Raw genomic sequence first — 23,661 nt, 5'->3', positions numbered from 1 at the left:
AAGTTTCTCAAAGCTGTTTTTCAAAGATTGAACTGGACGAGATTTTCTTCAATGGGTCTTGAGTTGGAAACACAAAGCCGTAGGCATGGATCAATCACAGGAAGGCAAATCAAAGCCATCACCCTGGTGAGAATAACGCAAGTGGGCAAAAGGAGACCTGTTGTCTGGATATATTACAGGTTTCGCTACACCCTTGTTAAGATACAGCTGTACATTTATCCACTCCATGTTTACAGCATCTCCAGGCTTTGTTTTGCTCATGGGACCTCAGTATGTTTGTTGCTTGAATGGTTACAAGTCTATCTCTATTCTAGTAAATTTGGTTTTATACTTATAAGCCAGTTTGTGGTGTTGTTGTTTTGTTGCATTATTATTACTGTCACCACATTTGATACTTTGTGTATATACTTTGCAGAGTTGGAGTGGACGACCAGGTTCATCTAGTTCATGTGTAGGCAAACTAAGGTCCGGGATCCGGATCCGTCCCAATCGCCTTCTCAATCCGGCCCAGGAATCAGCGTGTTTTTACATGAGTAGAATGTGTGCTTTTATTTAAATTGCATCTCTGGGTTATTTGTGGGGCAGACGAATTCGTTCATCCCCCCCACAAAAAAAATATAGTTCAGCACCCCGACAAGGTCTGAGGGACAGTGGAAACATGCTGATTCCCGGACCGTCCGCGGGCCGGATTAAGAAGGTGATTGGGCCGCATCCGGCCCCCGGGCCTTAGGTTGTCTACCCCTGATCTAGTTCAACCCTCTGCAATGCAGGACTCTTTTGCCCATTGTGGGGCTCCAACCATCAAATGCATGTGAACAGGGGGTCGTCACAAACAAATCTGCCTCTTTTTCCTAAGCAGGCTTAATTCTGCTCTGCAAAAGGCATGTCGGTTGCAAGAGCAAAGGTTTAACGATTAAGCTCCTTGGTTATACTAAAGGCTGTATTTAGTTGCAAACCATTATGCGAAAGCAATCAGTTGGCATGCGTGCTTATCCAGCAAATATAGGAATTGCAAAATGGGAAACCTGATTTAAGGCTAAAGTCTAAATCATGTCTTTTCCCTTGGGATCTTTCAGATCACATTTAAAAAAATAAATGATTCAAAAATCTTTCCACTGTCCTATATACCATATTATTGTACGGTTTCCTGTTCTTTAAAGTATTAGTTTTGTATTTGCGTTATTCTTGGCATTTTTAAAAGCATTGTTTAAAAATATATACAGTCAGACCTCGGGTTACAGCCGCTTCAGGTTGCGTTTTTTCGGGTTGCAGACAGCCAAAACCCAAAAGTACCGGAACGCGTTACTTCCGGGTTTCGGCGGTCGCGCATGCGCAGAACTGCTAAATCATGCTTTGCGCATGCGCAGAAGCGCCAAATCGTGACCTGCGTGTGCGCAGATGCGGGTTGCGAAAGCTGCAGGTTGCAAACGTGCATCCCGCACGGATCACGTTCGCAACCCGAGCGTCCACTGTGTAATGATAATATGTGATATTTATAGAGAACAATTGTTCAAAGCACTTCACGTAACTTACACCAGGGTTGCAGCATTGGACAACTGCTGCGTGTGAAGACCTCCCAAAGAAAGACACAGTTGACACCAATATTAGGTAAAGGTACCCCTGCCCGTACGGGCCAGTCTTGACAGACTCTAGGGTTGTGCGCTCATCTCACTCTATAGGCCGGGAGCCAGCGCTGTCCGCAGACACTTCCGGGTCACGTGGCCAGCGTGACAAGCTGCATCTGGCGAGCCAGCGCAGCACACGGAAACGCTGTTTACCTTCCCGCTAGTAAGCGGTCCCTATTTATCTACTTGCACCTGGGGGTGCTTTCGAACTGCTAGGTTGGCAGGCGCTGGGACCGAGCGACGGGAGCGCACCCCTCCGCAGGGATTCGAACCGCCAACCTTTCGATCGGCAATTCCTAGGCGCTGAGGCTTTAACCCACAACGCCACCCGCGTCCCTGACACCAATATTAGTTCAAGGTTATTGGCATAATTTTGGGCACAGCTTTATTGATTACAGAATGTGAGTGGTTTGCTTAGGCACTGGTACGACTAGCTGTGCCGACACCTCCGGCAGGGCAGCACTGACAACTGGACACCAGCGAAAGTCAGTAAGGGTAAACATACTGGGGGAGCATTGGTCCGACCACAGATGCAACCTCACCCCAAAATGCTCCCAGGTGCTCTGCCATGGCCATAACCCCTAGAAGGGAATCGGACAAAAGCATGGCGAGCCCCTGGATTCCTTTAACGGAATACCCTATCACACATTGGGAGGGGCAGGAATGACAACCTCTCCTACCCTCCACATTGTGGCCAGCATGACTAAGCCGCTTCTGGCAAACCAGAGCAGCGCACGGAAATGCCATTTACCTTCCCGCTGGAGCGGTACCTATTTATCTACTTGCACATTGACATGTTATCAAACTGCTAGGTTGGCAAGAGCAGGGACCGAGCAACAGGAGCTCACCCCGTCGTGGGGATTTGAACCGCCAACCTTCTGATCAGCAAGCCCTAGGCTCTGTGGTTTAACCCACAGCACCACCCACATCCCTAGCAAGGTCATAATGGACCCTAAATATAGGGAGGGTGGGCGGGTGATCCGGTGCACGAGGCGAAAAAGAGGAAGCTCAGTGCAACATGCAGCGGTATATATAGGTATATATAGGTCCCTCGGTTAATGCACGATCCCATTGGCCAGAATTACCCCAGCAACCGAGGGACCCAATTGGGTTGTTGTGGCTATCCAAACAATCCCGCCCACACAAACGGTGGTCAGTCTTAGCGATCTCACCGCAACGCATGTCCTCCATGAAGAGGACACGATATATCAAAAGCATAGCTTGGAGCTGTCGTTTTCATTTAATTGTAAAAAGCAGTTGCGATGAGGCCCGAAACAGGTTTGGGTTTAGCCCTTTCCTCTCATGCCATGGCCCCAATGAACGCCCCCCTGCCCCCCCCAAAAAGCTGTCATTTGGCATGGGAGGAAATCCTCCATAACTTTTGCAACAGCTTCGTCGAGATACAAAAGCAACCACCTTTTTATTGAGTGTTGGGTTGAGAACCCCAAAGGCCAACTACCTTGCTTGTGACTAAGAAGGAGAAGATTGCACTCCTGGCTTCTGCAGACCACCAGAACTTCTATACTGAAGCGACGTCCAAATGTTCACTGGGTACCTTAGTTGAGCTTTCCACAGATGGCTTCAGAGATAATACAAAGCAGTGTGGATAAAAATCATAGATTTTAAAAAATATATATTTAAAAAATCGGATTTTTTTTTTAATCAGGGTGGTAAAAATAAATGATTTTTTAAATTTAAATTGGATTTTTTAAATAAAATGCTTTTGGAGGAAAAAATCTTTCTAAAGATAGTTTTCTATTTAAGTTACATTATAGTCCAAAGGCTATTCATCAGGAAATAAAGATTTGTTTTAAGTTAGACCACTCAGTCTAAGTTTTTTAAAAAACAAAAACAAAAAACGTTTAACCACATCAGTTAACAAACAAGGATACATATGCGATGTTATCATTTTAGTTACCGTATTTTTCGCTCTATAAGACGCACCAGACCACAAGACGCACCTAGTTTTTGGAGGAGGAAAACAAGAAAAAAATATTCTGAATCTCAGAAGCCAGAACAGCAAGAGGGATCGCTGCGCAGTGAAAGCAGCAATCCCTCTTGCTGTTCTGGCTTCTGGGATAGCTGCGCAGCCTGCATTCGCTCCATAAGACGCACACACATTTCCCCTTACTTTTTAGGAGGGGAAAAGTGAGTCTTATAGAGCAAAAATTACGGTAAATAAATTGTTTAAATTGTTACTAAATGATTATTTTTCTCCTTCCAATAAAGTACAGCAGAAAAGTGTCGCCCCCCCCCCCCCGTGTCTCAGTGGTGGGGTGCACATTTTTATTCTTATTTATATATAATTATTATTATGTCTGTCTGTCTCTCTCTATAAAAGCCATCTCTTTTACGCTTATGAATACTGAGAGCACCAGGCCGGCCAGTTATGGACAGAGAACGCTGAATTTAAGCAAGAAGAAAAGCTGTTCTTACAGTGTTCGAAATCTGCCAGGCGCTGGGCGATTTTTGCACCCGGCCATCGGCCACTCGCCAAGAGAAGATGCCCGGGTGCCAAGATGGTGCCGGACGCCTCCACCATCTGGAGTCGCACGCCTGGGGATCCTTGGGTCTGGACTGTCTTCACACACTAGCAACACACCCTGTAGAATTCTTTCCATTATATTTCATCTGCACCATCAGAACGAATTTCAGGAACCCGAAAGTCATTGTCAGGGAACTGCCATCGGCTCAGGGGCGAGAGGGGGAAAGCCGGATGGATTACAGAGAGCCCCCAAAGATTGTGGGAAGCAGCACCTCTTCAGAAGAGGAGAGTAAGCATGCCTCTAGTGGAGAGGAGATGCAGGGCTCGGAGGAGGTGAGGTGGTGCCAGGGCACCTTGCCTGAGCAAAGCAGGGAGGAGAAAGGTCCTCCGTTACCCACGCCCTCCCTGCGCAGTAGGCTTCCGCGCAGAGAGGGGAGGCGCAGACTGGGCGTCAAGAAACTACTCTGCTGGGGAAGGTTTAAGGACCGCCCACTCTCAGATTCTGCCAGTGAATGAGCGAGCCACGGAATAGTGACGCTCTGCATGGTGAAGGTTTTTTGACACCAATAACAAGGCTTTACAGCCGACCAGGGAGGCATTTGCCTGCTTGCTCTCGAGTAACCAACCTATACCTCTTACAGTCATAGTGAAAAATACTACTTTCCAGCCGTCTTGCCCCAAAATGGCAACTAGACGTTCCGTTTTGGCAACTGCAGCCCTGGTTTAAGGAGCCATTTGGCGCCTAGCTCATATATCTGAGTTTCTAACACTGTGTCCATATGGTCGTTATTCTCAATTCACTGAAATAACAGCACTAACGCAAAAAATCCCCCACCTTTTCTTTTCCCCAGGAACAGGTGAAAGAAGCCCTTGCTCATCGATTTGTTACAAGTGACCTCAACCAGGATACAGACACTGAAACCCATGTCCACAACATTCAGGGAGCAACAATTGTGACCAGCTTCACCAATTCTACTTTTTTTGCTGCCGCTGCTAATTCCACCAGCTTTGCATTTACAGATGAAAAACAAAAAAACAGGCAGATGTGTTGGTCAACCAAATCATCCTCTGTGCCATTTGTTTATTAATTATGTGCGGGCATTAAGCATTTTTATAGCACTTCTAATATGCACAGCGCTTTAAGAATCCTTGGCTAAACTGAGTCTCACATGCAAAAATCACAACGCTGGAAAAACTGTGAAGCCAGCCACTGCCTCTATATAGCTCCATCCTTATTTCAGACATTGTGATATATCAGTATATCGCAATGTTTAGCTGGTGATATACCACAATGTTGAGAAACAGGTATTAGCCAGGCACAATAGAATCATAATTTAGAAAGGCAGCCACAATCCACAGAACACAAGGGCTTTGTTTTGCTCCAGATTGTTCAGTAAGTCTCCTGGTGTTACAGGGATTTTCTTCCCTTTAATTCTGTAGACATCTAGCCAAACGCACAATTTGCCTTCAGTCTAAACTTAATACAGCTTCGCAACAACCCATCTGATCAGGAGAACCACACGACATTATTTCGTATTTCGACGTTTCGCTCCAATCAAAGAGCTGGACCTGTTTTACTAAATATCTGTAATTTAAACTTGATGAAGCAGAGAAGTATAATTTCATTTGACGCTTGCTTCATTTTTTAAAACTTATCCAAGTCAGGGATTTGTTAAGTTTTGGAATGACTCACAGCTGGGTGGAGTTTTGTTGTGGGAGAGAAGATGCTGAGAAAGAAGGAAAAGGCAATTTGGGCACTTTTCAATTCTGAGCAAAGAAAACAAGTTAGTAGATCCATCTCCTACGAGACACTGGGAATCACAGCGATGTTTCAATATGCCCACCGACAGACAACATGCCAGTGAAGCAGCAGGCAGGACCGAACTCTCTGCTCATCTTCAGAGGTCTTCTTCATCAGCAGGAATGAACCACACACCTCGTCCATCTTCGCACATCGCCCTGTGAAACAGCCTTGCGGACCAAATTGGACCCCCTTGCGGGCTAAGGCCCTCCGTGTGCTACATCCCTGGTTTATTTAACGAATTGTACGTCCCATTAGGTTGAAACAGAACCTCTAAGCAGTTTACAAGAAATAGTAAAAATACCTTTAAAAAATGACAAAAATTAAAAACATTTTCAGATACTTAAAACCAGTAACCAAAGAGCTTAAAACACAATCAACAACTACATGTCTGGATAGGCCTGCCCAAACCAAAATGTTTTAAGGAGGTGCCCCAAAAGAGAACAGCAAAGGCATCTGCCTAATGTCAATAAAGGGATGCGCGTGGCGCTGTGGGTTAAACCTAGGACTTGCCGATCAGAAGGTCGGCGGTTCGAATCCCCGCAACGGGGTGAGCTCCCGTTGCTCGGTCCCTGCTCCTGCCAACCTAGCAGTTCGAAAGCACGTCAAAGTGCAAGTAGATAAATAGGTACCGCTCCAGTGGGAAAGTAAACGGTGTTTCTGTGTGCTGCTCTGCTTCGCCAGAAGCGGCTTAGTCATGCTGGCCACATGACCTGGAAGCTGTACGCCGGCTCCCTTGGCCAATAAAGCGAGATGAGCGCCGCAACCCCAGAGTCGGCCATGACTGGACCTAATGGTCAGCGGTCCCTTTACCTTTACCTAATGTCAATAGGCAAGGAGTTCCTAAGTTTACATTGTGCCACAAATACACACACACACACAACGAGCATTATGCGGCACCAGTTTATCAGATCCAGTGGGCTACACTCTGACCCAAACCAGCCAAATTATTTTATTATTACAGTCATACCTTTTGTTACGTTTGCTTCATGTTACGTCTTTTCAGGTTGCGTCCCACAGCGACCCAGAAGTACCGGAAAGGGTTACTTCCGGGTTTCGCCGCTCGCGCATGTGCAGAAGCGCAAAATGATGTCACGCGCATGTGCAGAAGCGGCAAATCGCAACCTGCGCGTGAGCAGCTGTGGGTTGCGTTCCTTTCATGTTGCGAACGGGCCTCCGGAACGGATCCCGTTCGCAACCAGAGGTACCACTGTATTATTTATTACATTTGTACGTATAACCAACAAGGGAAGGGATTGCAATCCCCCTGCCTGCAGTCCACCCATCATATCACCTGCACGAAGGGTGGGACTGATGGATATTGGAGACAGCCACACGGTTGTCATGGAGAACACAAAGTCGTGTGATGCCCCAATGGCAGCCTCTACATGGGATGCTGAAGTTAACCAGAGCCATTGTCCTGGGGTTCTCCCAACAAACACCACGCCAGAATATTGGATAAAAAGGACCCCTGACCATTAGGTCCAGTCGTGGCTGACTCTGGGGTTGCGGCGCTCATCTCGCTTTATTGGCTGAGGGAGCCGGCGTACAGCTTCCTGGTCATGTGGCCAGCATGACTAAGCCGCTTCTGGTGAACCAGAGCAGCGCATGGAAATGCCGTTTACCTTCCCACCAGAGCGGTACCTATTTATCTACTTGCATTTTGACGTGCTTTCGAACTGCTAGGTTGGCAGGAGCAGGGAATGAGCAATGGGAGCTCACCCCGTTGCGGGGATTTGAACCGCCGACCTTCTGATTGGCAAGTCCAAGGCTCTATGGTTTAACCCACAGCGCCACCTGTGTGCCAGAATATTGGATAGGCCAATGCTTTTCCTGAAGGGCTACCAAGAGGATACAGTCAGGGGTGCTAGGATCACATCACTTTCCCATCCACAGCCTAGCGACCGAGCGGCATCTCCTCAAGGGCTGGACTCGACATCTCCCGTTCCTGCCCTCTGAAGCTCGAATTTGGCACTCACCCTGCCCCGGGATCGAACCCACTCTACTGCTGAACTAAATCCCTTCCCCATGAACTGGTTCGCTTTGGAGGTGTCATCTGAAGTTAAGTAGGGCATGTTTTAGAAACAGACTTCCACATGCAGCTAGGGTCAACAGGGAAGCAAATTTCTAACTCAAGGGTCCATGGGCACAACTGAAAGAAGGAGAAACTGCCTGCAACGCACACACGCTGCACCAAATGTGGGTGCAATGAAAGGACTCTGTGGGCCCAGACATTCCAGCTTTATTTTATTATCATTGATTAAATTTGCAGGCCACCTTCCATCCATAGATCTCAGGGCGGTTCAGAACACAAAAGCACAAGTTAAAAAAAGAAAAACACAAAATAGGTAATAATAACAGGACTAAAAGCAAAAACTCCCCTCCCACAAGACATTTAATCAGCCCAAGGCCTGGCTGAAGAGGAACGCTTGGCCTGGCACCTAGAGGTACCAGCCAAACTTCCCAGGAGAGAAAATTGCACAAACAGGGAGCCACTGGAGAAAAGGCCCTGTTCTCGTGTTGCCACCCTTCGGACCTCTCATGGAAGGGCCTCAGATTAGGGTCTGGGTCGGTTCATATGGAGAGGGGCAGTCCTTGAGGCACTGCAGTCCTGAGCCGTTTAAGGCTTTAAGTGTCAAAACCAGCACTTTGAATTGGGCCCAGAATCTAACTGGCAGCCAGTGCAGTGGGACCAGGATCGGTGTAATATGCTCAAACCGTCTTGCAAGCAACCTGGCCGCTGAATTCTGCACTAGCTGAAGTTTTGTCTTCTACATATAATGCATTGCAGTAATCTAACCTTGAGGTTGCCAGAGCGTAGACAACAGTACTTAGGCTGTCCCTGTCCAGAGAGGGGTGCAGCTGGGCCACCAACCAAAGCTGGTGGAAGGCTTGATAATGAACTGAGCAGGCAAGTGTGAGGTTCCTCTGTCCAACTCAGCTGTCAGGGCTGCATGGATCCTGTCCAAAAAGCTGTAACTGGGCTTCCTCTGCAAGATCAGTTTGATTACTGCTTTCTGTAGAAAGCTCTACTCATGCAAAGACACTGGATCAGGAGTGTTTGAAACTCAATATATATAATCTAATCACCAAATAGGCACCTTTTTTTTGCTGTGGATTATTATTATTATTTTCAATTCAATAACACTTTATATTTTAAAGAACAAATCTCAAAGCAGTTTACAACACCATCCAATAAAACAATCCAGAATAAAAGAGAGTCAAGCTTCAAGGAAAATAGTTCAGATCCTTCTCCAAGTGATATTTTTGCTTTCCCAAGTCGCCAACCAGAGATTCCCCAGGTGGTCACCATCGGACCCACACCAGCCGCAAAACGCGCCTGGCTAATTTCTAACACTGTCCAGGATCGGTGCCAACCAAACTGTTGATTACGAATACTGAGTGCGGTGGTTGGGAGGGGGTTGAAATCTCCACCCGGCCCCGGTTTTTCGTTTTGAGGGGTGCAGAGAGAAGTGAGATTACGCAGCAGCAAACAACAACAACAGTATCAGCAAGTGATGTTTTCGAAAGAACTAATATGGGTTAATTAGCTTTGCACGCCTGCAATGTATATATAGCATTACGACACAGCTTGTCACATCCGCTCTGGGAGAAATTCAGACTCCTGCGTAGGCTAGTCAAAGGCCTGTAATGACCACTCGTTTTTCAATTCCACATTTTCGCAATTAAAAGCAATTGCCACCGGACACCCATGATTACAGAGAGGTCCCCGGGTGCCCTATTTGTTTCGCCCTCGCTGGAAAAAAAACAAGGATGTGGCCTGCCCCACGACCTGCCCAGCAAGAACAACAACAAGGCAACTCACCTTCCACATTTGCCAGGCTTTAGTCGGAAACCCGTTGAGCTGAACCGGCCTCCTGGACTGCTTTTCTGACATGCAAACGGGCGCCTGGGATCGACTCAGCCGTGGCGCTTGCAGCCTCCAGTTTACATAATAACCGTGTGTCACTTCCATTTGTAATGAGCTTTGCCCGAGAGGTGACAAACAGGTCACCAATCCCTGGGCTTCGGCTCTGGGCCTTTTCCCCCCTCTCGCACCCGGAAACAAAGGGAGGGGGCTTCCATTTTGAGATTCCCGCCTTGTGGCTGCACAGAGGCGATGGGCGAAGAGCTGTTGCGAAAAGGCCTTCTTCCCCGGCCCTTTTGTCAGATAACAGAGACACCCTTGCGGGACACTCACGTTTCCGGCTTTCCCCTCCCTCCAAAAATACAAATCCAACCTACTTTGAAGCGGCAAACCCGGAATAACCAGTCCCCCTCGAGGCAGCAAAATCAGAGCTCCCTTAAAAGCACCAGGCAAATCCCTTAAGCAGGGAATAAACAGACAGCACACTTGGCCACTTGGGATTTCGGCTCTGCACAAATCCATATGTTTACTTTCTTCCCCTTCCTTACCGAATGTGGTTCAATGCATACTTCAGCTTTTCAAAACTATCCATCCTCAGGGTTTCCTTTTTTAAAAAAACCACACGGTTGCTTCCAAAAAGGGTCCTCCTTTCTGCTCTCTTCATCTCCAGATATCTGACTTTTAAACAATAGGATAAACAAAAGCCCTTTGTTTCTGTGGGTGACTGGTGTGTGTGTATGTGAGTGTTTTAAGAGAATGCTAGGAATCTTTGAATGGGGTGCAGGAAGAAAATAAAAAAGGGGGCTGCTGCATCCTCTGTGTGCCTGCTGTTTAAAATAAAGAAAAATCAGAGAAGGAAGAGCGAGGGAAACTTTTCTCCCCACCCCCCCACCCCCAATGCAATAAAGGGAGAGGCTAGAAATCCAGATGTTTGACAGAAGACCCAGAACAGCTCCCTGACAACAAATCTCCAGCTTCCCCAGCGGAGGAGAAAGGAATCTTAACTGCAACTCGTGGAATGTGGTTGTGTCACTAAATTGCATGTGGGTTGTGTTTCTCTCCCTCCCCCCCCCCCCGCAAAAAAGTAAAAAGTCCAAGCAACAACCAGTTGAATGGAATTGCACAACAAAAGCCACAACAGGCGTTGCTATTTCCCCTTTTCCCCAAATATCACCAAGAGCTGGATCCCCCCCCCCCTTCTTAACACGCACATATATCGATCTGCTTCAAGTCGCAATTTTTTTCTTCCACGCGCACTTTTCTCGAAAACTCCTTCCAGCCAAAGGCAGCGGAGCCAAAAGGGCAAGAGGCGAGCGCATGACTGCAACGAGGCAAGAAAGAACTTCATTTTTTGTGGTCGCTGTTGCTACAGGGTCTTAATTCAAACCACCGTGCAATCGCTCCGAGAAGGGGGGAGGAAAAGGGAACAGAAGGCACGAGCTCTTTGGCGGGGGTGGGGGGGAGAAGAGGTCGGGAATGCCCAGCCCTTGGATCATTGAAATTGCACCACTGGAGAGGGGCGCATTGCTGCACGCTCTCCTCGCGAGTAAAGTTCCAAAGTCACCTCCCGAGTGAAAAACATGCAGAGAGAGGATGGAGCTGGGGTGGGCACACCGGCCGCTCCTGCCCTACGACCCACTTACCCCTCCATCCAACGCTTACTCGGGAGTAAATAAACACACACACACAGCACCGAGCAGCCGTGGGACTCGCTTCCCGGGGGGAACGAGTTGGGCTCTGGCTTGCATTTTGGCTGCAAGCGGAGGAACGGGGGGGGAGGCGCGCCAAGTTTGCGCGCACGCACACATTGTTGCACAATTCAAGATGCGCAGCTTTCTCCTCCACGCACGTCCACCCCCACCCCCCATCTCTCTCCTTCCATTCCACTTGGGATCTTAAGCGATCCCAAGTGGAAAGCGGAGGAGGAAGGGTTGGTTGGGCGGCAGCCCCCTCCCAAATAAAGCGACCCACGTCTCCCGGGGGGTTTACCTTGTAAGCCCGCTGGCGGCTGCCTGCGATGGTTTCTCCTGGCGCTCCCTTCTTTCTTTGCGCACCCGCAAATCCAAGGCTTTGCGGACGGGTGGAAACACAAAAAAGAAAAAGCGCACGCCGAGTCGGTTCCAAAAGAGGGGGATCTGGCCCTGGGAAGGCGGGAGGAGGGGAGGGATCTATTGCACGGGGCCAGGGGGCATGGCGCTCTCCGATCGCCGTGCCTCGGGCGGAGGAGCCGGAGAAGAGCCGCTGCTGCTGCCGCGCCGACGTCCACCCTCGCCCGGGACTCGGGCGGCCCTGGCGGCTGAGCAGGGAAAGGGCCGAGGCGCAACCCCTGGCGGACGCGGACGCGCGCTGCAGCCCGAGCCTTGCAAGCGCCGGGGGCGGCCCGGGGAGCGTGGCTAAAGTCCCGTCCCTGAACGGAAAGCATGGAGTGAGAGCTCTAGTAGTGTGGGATTGGAAAGCGGGGAGGGGCATGATGTGCGTAGCAGCTGCGCACCCCCCTCCCTAAATCAGGTGAATAAATAAAAATACAGTATTCAAAAGCAGTGCTCCCCCCCCTAAAAAAATGTTTAAAGGTACTCTCATTATCCTACTCATATTGAAATATTGCCTCTCGCAGTGCCGGATTTACGCATAAGCTAAAGAAGCTATAGGTCAGGGCCCCACTCTCTTGGGGGCCCCCCAAAAAATCAAAGGAAAAAACAACGGGATGTACATTTCCAAAATATAAGGTAAATAAATAAATAAAATAAAACCTATATACAGCAACAGAATAATAATAATAATAATAATAATAATAATAATAATAATAATTTATTATTTGTACCCCGCCCATCTGGCTGGGTTTCCCCAGCCACTCTGGGCAGCTTCCATATAAACCAAAAATACACTAAAATATCACACATTAAAAACTTCCCTGAAGCCTTAAGATGTCTTCTGAATGTCAGGTAGTTGTTTATCGCTTTGACATCTGATAGGAGGGCGTTCCACAGGGCGGGCGCCACTACCGAGAAGGCCCTCTGCCTGGTTCCCTGTAGCTTTGCTTCTCGCAATGAGGGAACCGCCAGAAGGCCCTCGGCGCTGGACCTCAGCGTCCGGGCAGAACGATGGGGGTGGAGACACTCCTTCAGGTATGATGTAAGTCAGGCACAGGCAAACTCTGGCCCTCCAGATGTTCGGGACTACAACTCCCATCGTCCCTGACCACTGGTCCTGTTAGCTAGGGGTGATGGGAATGGTAGTCCAAAACATCAGGAGGGCCGGAGTTTGCCTATGCCTGATGTAAGTAACGGGCCCTGCCTGCTAGCCTGCTCTCTAAAATATCACTTCTTAATTGTATTTCAGTTCAACTTTGATAAAATACATGTTTTGTTATGTGCAAATGGCTTTAGATACCTATCAGGTCCATAAATTACCATATAGCATATATCCAACACAAAAAAACAGTGACAATTTGCTGTTGACAAAGGACAGCTGGACATATAAAGGGCCCCATTACCTTCAGTAGCTGAGGGCCTCATCAAACCTAAATCTGACCCTGACAATGAGGCCAAACTTAGATCCGCGAAATGTTTAGAGGTATGCGTACCCCCAGGAAAATAGCACTGCTCAAAAGTATAAATGGGCACAGGAAAACTGCACTGGAGGGGGGAAAGAGAGAGGAGGAAGCCCTGAAAAGGTTTTCAACAAATGCAAGGAAACTTGTTATAGTTTAGATTTACAAAATAATAATAATTTGAGATTTAAAAAAGTGCCTAGGTTCCAGCTCCCTGGGTTTCCAAGCACCCACAAAATTCCCCATGAAGGGCCACCCACAACTTTCTGCGCCAGGGCCATGCACGCTGCAGGGCCCCGGGCCCCCATGGTCGCGGGGGCCAAGCTGGCACTCCTGAAAGAAGGTGTATAATTTTAAAGAGAAAAAAGAAACACTGCAGGAAATGCTAATTTTTCGATTATTTTTCAAAGGACTGAAAGTTTTGACAGATTTTTTCTGAGCGCTGGGGGGGTCCAAAGAAAGTAATTTAGCACAACTGTTGCTGAGACATTTCATTCTGAATCTGCTGGACAGAGCCAGACAGAGGGTGGTGACGGGTTGACAGATGGGCACCCTGCCCCCCCAACATAAATCCTGGCTACTCCGATCTGTGGGGTCATCTAGTCCAACCCTCTCCAATGTAGGAATTTTTTTTGCCCAGTGTGGAGCTCTCGAACCCACGACCCTGAGATTTGGATACCCTGGTCCAAAAGTCAGCGATGGGAGCATGTGGGAGCTGGAGAAATTGGCAATGTTTACGCAGCCTTGCTCTGTAGAGAGAGGAATTTCTATGCAATAATCTCCATTCCTCTAAGGAACTCTTCTTTGGGAGTAAAGCAGGACAGAAATTGAAAATAATATTATTATTTTTATTCGTAGACTAGGCTGAGACCAAGGCCAGAACTCACTAGAACTCAGTTCTGGCACCTCTCAGGTGGGCGCCATTGCCATTATAAGAGAATAAGGGAGGTGTTCATGGTGAGTTCTGGAACCTCTTTTTCTATAAAAATAGCACTGGCTAAGACATAAGAGTCACACCCAACCCAATTCTCCTCCTTTCAGGCAAGGATTTCCCCTTGCCTGTTTAGACCTTTAAACCTCCCCCTTAAATAAATTCAGACAGGACTCAAATTTTGGTTTGGTTTTTGGCAGAATTTAGGCCACAACTTTATTGATTACAGAAAGTGACTGGTTGCATAGGCTCTGATTCGACTAGCTCCCTGCCATGCAGGTAGCGCTGACCCAGGGTTCCAGCATAGGTCAGCCAAGGGTGAACACCTGGATAAGCAGAAAGCCAGGAACAGGCTATCTCCGCCACCAAAATGCCCCCATGGATTCAGCCACGGGCACAACCCCCTCTCAGGGGTTGACCAAACCATCAAGTCCCTGGATTCCTTTAACAGAATACCCTTCACACAGGGATGGCGAGAACATTCTCCCATCCCTATCACCTGAACCAGACCAGAGCCTATCTGCAACCTTACAAGTTGTGACGGTTTGCTACACGGCAGGCGAAACCCAAATGGCAACAGCCAATCAGCCAAGTGGGGAAAATTCCTGCCGTGCCCCTGTCCCAAGGACAGACGACACACGACGGCATAGCAAGGTCAAACGCAAAGCCCTAAATATAGGGAGAGGTGGGAGGGTGTTCCGATGCACGCACCGAAAGAGGAAGCTCTGAGGCACATGCATAGGTATATCTAGATCCCTTGAACCGTTTAGCCTGCGTCCCATTGGCCTGATTGAACCCTGCATCAAGGGACCTACCAATCGGGTATTGTGACTATCCAAACGTACCCACCCACAACACAGGGTTAGGTTGCCAGGTCTCACCGCAACACGTGCCCTCTTTAAGGGAGGACCCAATTTGTGCAACAGAACTTCCCCTCCCAACCCTCCAGAGCGGGGTGGAGTGGGGGAATAACACTCCTGCAAATGGCATCATTGCTTCTGTGGTGGAAATAAACAAGTCCCAAGGTTGCCCTTGCCTCCATTCCTGCGCCTCTGCACTGCTGTTTATTGTCACAAGGGTTGTTAAGTGATAGCAAGTGGTCCAAGGTGGGTGACCAACACCTCAGATAATAATCCCTTGTCACCGCCGTTCTATGGGCTTGCATCATCAAATAATGACGGGTGGCTTACAGATAATCTGTTTACTGAAAACATTCTTCCTGATTTGCTCAGAGGGAAATACCTGTGAGAAGGGAGTATACGGTAATGCAGAACCAGAACTAAAATAACGGGGGCAGAGAGCCAGTTCTGGATGCTTCCAGGAGGGACAATTCACTACACAAGGGGCAGCCTAGCATGGTGTCCTCCATATTGTAATTTCGTTGTCCCCGAGAGGGGGCAATGACAATAAAGATATTTTATTTTATTGTTACACCTCACATCTTCCGTCACCATTGGCATTGCTATCTGGGGCTGATAGGATTTTGAGTCAAATACTGTATCATCTGGAGCAGTGGTCAGCAAACTTTTTCAGCAGGGGGCCGGTCCACTGTCCCTCAGACCTTGTGGGGGCTGGACTATATTTTGGGGAGGAAAATGAACACATTCCTATGCCCCACAAATAACCCAGAGATGCATTTAAAATAAAAGGGCACGTTCTACTCATGTAAAAACACGCTGATTCCCAGACCGTCCGCGGGCCGGATTTAGAAGGCGATTGGGCCAGATCTGGCCCCCGGGCCTTAGTTTGCCTACCCATGATCTGGAGGGTACTGCATTCACTTATCCCTGCATTGCGCATGCCCTCCGACTTTGTCATCCCCAAAACAGGGACATGCTTGGATGCAAATAGAATCCAGGATGGGCTTCTGCGATTCCAGGATGTGCCACTTAAAATGGAACAGTTGCGGGGAGTATGCATTATTCTGACATGAAGCCTGGTATGGGTTGCAAGCCTAGTAAATGTTATTCTAACTAAAGTTAAGTAAACTCAGTCCTGTAAAAATGAGCAAGTCACTAAGGTCCCCATAGGTTTCCCGGATGTCAAGGCATAGAACAGACTCCCAACACTTCTTCAATGAAAATAGAGACATCGTATTCAATAATAAATTATTATCATTGTTATTTATTTTCTTTATACCTCACCCGTCTGACTGGATTGCCCCAGACACTCTGGGCAGCTTCCCACGTATATAACACATACTAAAACATTAAACATTAAAAGAACTTCCCCATACAGGGGTGCCTTCAGATGTTATCTATTTGGCTCAGGGGTCGCATAGCTCCATACCCTCCAACATTTCTCTGATGAAAAGAGAGGCACGTCCTAAGGAAAAGCGGGACATTCCAAGATCAAATCAGAAACCAGGACTCCTCCTGTAAATCCAGGACTATCCCTGGAAAATAGGTAAATTTTGGAGGGTGTGATAGAATCTGGTTCTGGAAATGGAAGCAAGCAAGACCTGGTCTTAAACAGAAGCCTGGGGTGAAGAAATTAAGTCAGTGAAGTTTTCCCCACTACCTGCCTGCAGGCTTGGAAAAAACCTTCATTTGCTAAGTTTCTGGATGACAGGCTGCCATTAAAGGGACAGGAACAGAGCCAGTAAAACAAACAAAAGCTAAAGGAGTTGGCTCTTGCTGACTCAGAATTTAAGCAATATTATAATGTTTGATGGCGAATGAAAGGCTGCAGCTCAGAGATAGTGTGGTACAGAACAGGATTATGCTACTATTAGTTTATGAGGGATGCAAGCTATCGTGCTTATTTTTCACTGTTTCACTATCGAAGAAGTGAACCCAGCACTCCTACACTTCCAACAGCTGGGGCTGATGTTTGTGGTCAAAGATGTATTGAAGCAAACATCAAAGCAGTTTCTTGGAGTGGAGCTACTCCATCTCGATTCAAAGCCAAAATGGGAGTGTGGATCAAAAGAGATTTTCAACCAGTGTTTTAATTACAAGCGGTTATCAGTGCTATGTACCCAAAATGCCAAGATAAAGAAACATCACCAAGAAGTGAATTAAAAAATCAGTTCATGTCTTATTTGTGGACTCCAAAAGACAACAGGCTTATTTCTCTCTCCAGAGAAGTGGTTTGCTGAAAATGAAGCCAAGGAGACCAAGCAAGCAGGGATTATAAGCATCCCAGATGCTTAGAAAGTGAATTTTAATCTGTTAGTATTTTAACTTTTATATGGTTTTAAGCATGGTTGAAAATTTCTTGTGATTTTATTGTTTTACCTTTTTTTAAAAAACTACTTTGAGGGTTTGTTTGATCGTTCTTTTACCATCAAGTTGTGTACAAATTTTATGAAACAAATAAGCAAATAAATGTTTAATTTTGATGCTCCTCAGTTCATATTCTTCAGTGCAAAACAAAGACTGATTTGCTGCCTTTACTACCATGTTGGATGCATGTTATGTGTCCTTAACACGCTTGATCAGCTTTTGGATCAAGATTTCCAACACTTGTCCTGCAGACGTCCTCCAGCATGCTTCATCAACCACAGCTCCTCAGAATACCAGAGAACAAGGCCATCTTCATAGAACCAGACAGCACACTTGGGAGCAATCATTTTAATGGCCCTACACACCTTGCTGTTCCTCAGTAAAACAACATCTCTTGTTGTACCTGTCCTGTTTATCACATGCCAGCTAGGAAATTCTCAGGAGTCATCAGAAATCCATCAAGATCCATCACGCTCAAAGTCCTTGCACATATTGTTTTGCAAGAAAGTGATATATAATTATAATTAAACGAAGTCAATAAAACAAGCGAGAAAACAAAATCTCAGCATAAGGCTGATTGACCCTGTGGTTCCTTTGGCCACTGACTCCAGCCAAACTTCTGAAGAGCAAATATTCATACGGTTAGTGGGTTTTTTCCTAGGAAAAAAACAACGGAGCCATGAAGTTGCTTCAGTAAGTTTAACATTTGGGGGGAAAGGTGCCAGTACTGCATACCTTTGAATACCCCCAGGGGGAAAAACCACTTGCCAAAACCCACCTCAGGAGTCGGAACTGAGTACCTGTGAGTTCCCCCTGAAAAATGAAGCCCTACATACAGTGTCCTTTGGGGTATATGCCTGTGTTACCAGTCTAAGCCATGCACTACTCTGTAGAGTCTGGCTAGCTCTCTGTCCCCCAGAACATCAATGCCTTTTCCCCAAGATTTGGAGAGAGGAACATCTAAACCTCAAATCGCTGTGGGGAACTTAGAAAACTGGCAAACATACTGACTCAACACCACACAGACTTCCCTTCTGCCTCATACAAACCCAGTTGGAGGGGGAAGTGTCCAAACTATTTTTTAAAACATACACACACCCCTGGTGTTTTTAATAATGGTTTCATTTTTCTCTATGTGGGAGCTTTAAAAATTCAAAGCACTCAGTAATCCATAGTCCCCGCTCATAAATTTATGAGATGGTCACAACCTCCTCAGCTTGTTTGCATTACAATATATTTTCTAATGAAAACCAACTTCCCATAAGAAGGGAAAACACAACCATATATATGATTCCAGTGGGAAAATCCTTTAAACCTGAACAGGAAGGAAACTGCCTGGGCTCCAAAGGCATTTCATACCGTTCTAAGACAATTGCCTCTAAAGCCAATAAGCTTTCATAGGGGTAATAAGCCGAAGAAAGGGTTATTTAAGGCATCCTGTAGATTTAGAAAGCAGGGATATTTACCTTTTGTACACTGCAAAGGAAATCTTAAAAACAACATTGTGGAAGAATTAACGAGTGAAGCAATCTCTGCACTCGAACAGCGGGTTGGCTGCTTTCAGTCACTTTTTAAAGGCATGCATGGGTCAAGATCTCTTAGGTATAATTCATCTTTGTTAAGCACTATGGAGTATGGCTGCTTGCCCAAGAACATAAGGCCCTTGCTGGATCAGAGGAAGGTCTGAGTGGTCTAGCATTCTTTGCAAGATTCCTTCTTCTTCGGCAATCACTCGTAACCGAGTAAGATTTGTCTTCCATGAACACAGTTTTAACGGTGAGTCCGTAAGTGACTGTGGAGGCCAATTCTGGATCCACATGTCCTTCCACAGTGGGGACATAGGCTTCCGGGTGGGAGTTGATCACGTTGAGGTTTTGCCAAGCATGCCTTCCTCTTAGCTCGTTTCTCCCTTTTTGTCCTGAGTTCGAGCATCTTCAAAGCCCATGACACCTTCGGTAAAGGCTGTTCTCCAATTGGAGCACTCGCAGGCCAGTGTTTCCCAGTTGTCGGTGTTTATACTACATTTTTTAAGATTTGCCTTGAGAGAGTCTTTAAGCATCTTTTGTTGACCACCAGCATTATGCTTTCCATTTTAAGTTCAGATTACATACAGTGGTACCTTGGGTTACAGACGCTTCAGGTTACAGACACTTCAGGTTACAGACTCCGCTAACCCAGAAATAGTACCTCGGGTTAAGAACTTTGCTTCAGGATGAGAACAGAAATCACGCAGTGGCGGCGGGAGGCCCCATTAGCTAACGTGTTACCTCTGGTTAAGAACAGCTTCAGGTTAAGAACGGAGCTCCAGAACGAATTAAATTCTTAACCCGAGATACCACTTTAATTGCTTTGGAAGACGTTAATCAGGCATCCGAGCAAGATTCCAGGGAGTTACTAACTAGCTGTTTGAAAATGGTCACTGATCTATTGCTCACTCACAATATACCTTCTGCCTGCCCTTTATTCTTCCTTCCAAATCGGAAACATTGAATAATCTCAAGACTTCTTCACCCTAAGATCCAGCAGTCTAAGCCATCCTCTTCAAACGTACTAAGCAACAAGTGCCAGCCACGAAACACATACACAAAAGATTAAAAAAGGCTGCCTCTGTGCTAAATACGGAAGCTCAAATATTTGTTTCTGAGAACAAAATTGAAGCTTGACTGCAACATCTCCCGCCTACTGTTGAGGTTTTCAGAGACAGGCTTTGACACGAGATCCAAATCCCCTTTCCCAATTTCCCCCCTAATGTAGGGTTGCCATATTTCAAAAAGTGAAAATCTGGACACAAAAGTTCTTGATAGGTTTTTTGGGGTGTGTGTGTTGTGTTGTTGAGGTCTGCCCCCCCCTCTAAATCTTCCCGATGTTTTTACCAATTTTCAGAAATTCCCTCATATAACAGGGCTTTCTTTTATTATCATAAGCAAATCAAGAGATTCTCTTGGAAAGCACCCTTTGCTTTATTATGTCATTGTGAGTTTTGTTTTGGTGGTGGTTGTTTTCTCAGCTGACTCTTTCACAAAACGTCACGAGAATAATGTGGTTCAACCCCATTAGTCATTTCATAGTTATTACAGTAACACAGAGACACACTAACTTGAAGTGCAGAAAAACAGTATTTCCATTTGCCCCATCCATATGAGCATACCAGAAAAGAACAGGCATTGGGTAACACAGACTGGTATTCAAAGCTCCGCTGAGAGAAATTCCAGTACCCACTCTTCTGCAGAGGCAAACAGAATTATTTTTCACTCAATGACAGAATGGTCGCTTTTGTTCTGCATTCTGAATCAGGGCCCTGCCCCTCCACCACCAGTTTCAAAACAAGTAGGGCACCCATGGTTTGCTTTACAGAGAGCAGCACAAGATGGCGACAGCCGCAGTTCCCTGGACTGTGGACCTGCTTCGTGTCAAATACCTAAAACAGCATATAAAGATTTCCAGGAAGGTAGAACCTTAACTGAGGGACGCAGGTGGCGCTGTGGGTTAAACCACTGAGCCTCTTGGGCTTGCTGATCAGAAGGTTGGTGGTTCGAATCCCCGTGATGGGGTGAGCACCCATTGCTTGGTCCCTGCTCCTGCCAATCTAGCAGTTCGAAAACACGAAGTGCAAGTAGATAAATAGGTACTGCTCCGGTGGGAAGGTAAACGGCATTTCCGTGCGCTGCTCTGGTTCACCAGAAGCGGCTGTCATGCTGGCCACATGACCCAGAAGCTGTACACCAGCTCCCTTGGACAATAAAGTGAGATGAGCACCGCAACCCCAGAGTCGTCCGCGACTGGACCTAATAGTCAGGAATCTCTTTACCTAGAACCTTAACTAACCCTTGCCTTGTAATTCCTGCGAGTACAAAGAAAGGCAGTAGGCCCACTGATTCCTAAATGTAGGAGCATGCAGATGCAGCTTTCAAAATACCACTCATCCCTTCCTCTTAAAGGATAATACTTGCACATTCATAGATCAGCTGTCTCCAATGCCTACTCTATTCTTTTAAAACTATGTTTGTATTGTGCTTCTGCACTCTGGCCCAGAGTGGCTAGGAGGGGAAGCAGCAAGCAGAGGGAAGGAGGAAAGCAGATGGATGGACCAAGAGAGGAGGGGAGGCAGGGCAGAGCCAACCCCAATGGCAGAGGAAGTCACTGGCAGAGAGCTAAAGGCGACAAAAAGCAAACTTTTCAAGTTTCTGGTCCATGGTCTCTCCCTGCTTCAGAGCCGACAATGCACCTCCTTGCCAAAGACTAGGTTCACCTCCGAAAATAAGAATCTGCCTTATGCTGAGTGAAAACCATTGGTCCACCAAGGACCAGTATTGTCCCTGTACTGGTTGGCACAGCTCTTTGGGGTTTGAAGCCGGAGTCTTTTCTCAGTCCTAGCTGGAGACAGCAGGGGCTGGAGCTGGAACCACGTGCATGGAAACCTTTGTTTCTCTCCAAACAGCCTACGAGAGGAAGCCAAAGGGAGGAGTTGAGCAAGCACGCTGCCATGTCAATCGTGTCTACTCCAGAGTATGACCTACTGAGTTGAATAGGGATTACTCTCAGCAGGATTGCAGCCTTTGGAAAATTGGGTTCAGAGGGCATGTATGTTTTTTTTAAATTTATTTTTATTCAAAATTATAACACATATTATCCAAAAACATCATCCTTGTTTCCACCCCCATTTTTCCTCCCTCCCCCCCCTACAAAACCCACCCACCCCCACCCCCTGACTTCCCTCCATTCCAGTCTCTGGTTTCTCTAAGAATGCTGTTTTCTGCATGTTACAAAGTTGTAGAGATCCTCAAACTATTTAGCTGATTATCAATAAAAAGTTTGTGAATGTTTATTCAAAACCTGCCAAGGAGTCCAGTTCGCTTTGTTGCGTCTTCAGATACTTTGTAAAGGGTTCCAATCATCCTTAAAGTCAGTTATCCTTGTCCCGTAGCTTATGTCAGTTTTGCCAGTTCTGCATAGTCCATCAATTTTTCTTGCCATGATTCTTTAGTTGGGGTTTCTTCAGTCTTCCATCCTTGTGCTACCAGAACTCTCACGGCTGTGTTGCTTTTAAACTAACGCCCGTCACAGAACATATATCAGAAAAGCACACAATTGTTCTCAAAATCTGGCAGCACCTCCTGCTATTTGTCAAAAATGCAAGTCTTTCTACAGCCTGTAGTGCATGGGTAGGGAACCTCAGGCTCAGGGACTGTGTGTGGCCCTCCAGGTCTCTCTAACCGGCCCTGAGCACTCTCCCCAGGCCAGACCCTTCACTGGTCATGATTTCCACCAAAAATGTTTCCACCTGGCTAGGATGCAACCTTGAACTTTGATAGTGCCTTCTGAACAATGGCAACTTGTGCATTCATCGCCCTGTCTCCTTTTGCCTCTAGCTTTGCCCCCCCCCACCACTGGAAATGTGGCCCCCTGCTCCTGCTGCAGCATAACCCCATGGCGTGGTTGCATTTTGATGCATTGGAAAGCAGCACGATGCCTGTGAAGATGCACATCATATTCCCCTTTACTGGTGCATTTAAAAAGCACTGTGGAGCTGTACCAACCCACATTTTTAAGAATCTTCAAAGTGCCATCATGTTCCTGCACGCGAGTATAGAAAGGCCAGCCAAAAAGAAGTGAACGAAAACCGGGCTTGCTCTTTTCAGCTACAGCCACTGCTATGTTAAGATCGCCCTCTGCTGCTCAGCCCAGGTCTATATTCACATTACAAAGTGATTTAAAAGACTCCCCCCCCCCCCCCTTGGTCTGCGGGAAGACAGAAAAAGACAAACTGAGTTTCGCCAAACAAAAACATCTAACAATGCCACATAACCTGAGGATCACGTCAAAGAGTGGTTTAACAGACTATTTTAATTTCAAACTATGCCAAGATACCTAACCCAGAGTGGTCCTCTCACCTTTATAGTTAGAAACTGAATTGTCAAGTTTGAAGGGACCTCAAGGATCATCTAGCCCAATTTCCAAACATACATACTGTTCTACATATTTGAGGTGAGCTATGGCTTTTCTGTGAAGGACTATGAACTGTGTAAGGAACACCGTCCTCAGAGACAGACAATGATTCAAATGAAGGACTTAGGATTTGCACACATTACCCAACATTGAGCATCTCATTTTCTGGATGGATCATTCTATCAACTGCCTTCAGTTATATGCTAGCAAAATGCCTGTTTTGGTGCC

At 46.8% G+C, this 23,661-nt stretch overlaps 1 protein-coding gene across 3 annotated transcripts in view; it reads right to left on the bottom strand.

The window, feature by feature from the left end:
- Positions 1 to 11,907, bottom strand: part of MOB3B (MOB kinase activator 3B) — a 96,138-nt gene extending 84,231 nt beyond the window's left edge. For 2 of the 3 annotated variants that reach the window (XM_028711671.2, XM_028711674.2), the window contains exon 1: positions 11,769 to 11,907. The gene's annotated coding sequence lies outside the window, so the exon portion shown is untranslated. Of the gene's footprint in view, positions 1 to 9,737; positions 9,904 to 11,768 lie in introns of those variants that run through there. The other variant, XM_028711672.2, reaches the window with a different exon arrangement.
- Between the last annotated feature and the right edge of the window lie 11,754 nt (positions 11,908 to 23,661).

This window comes from Podarcis muralis, chromosome 17 (genome assembly GCF_964188315.1).
Source record: "Podarcis muralis chromosome 17, rPodMur119.hap1.1, whole genome shotgun sequence".
In the NCBI taxonomy this organism is placed as follows: domain Eukaryota; kingdom Metazoa; phylum Chordata; class Lepidosauria; order Squamata; family Lacertidae; genus Podarcis; species Podarcis muralis.
Note: the sequence above shows the minus strand (reverse complement) of the source record. Positions and strands in the feature narration are given on the sequence as shown.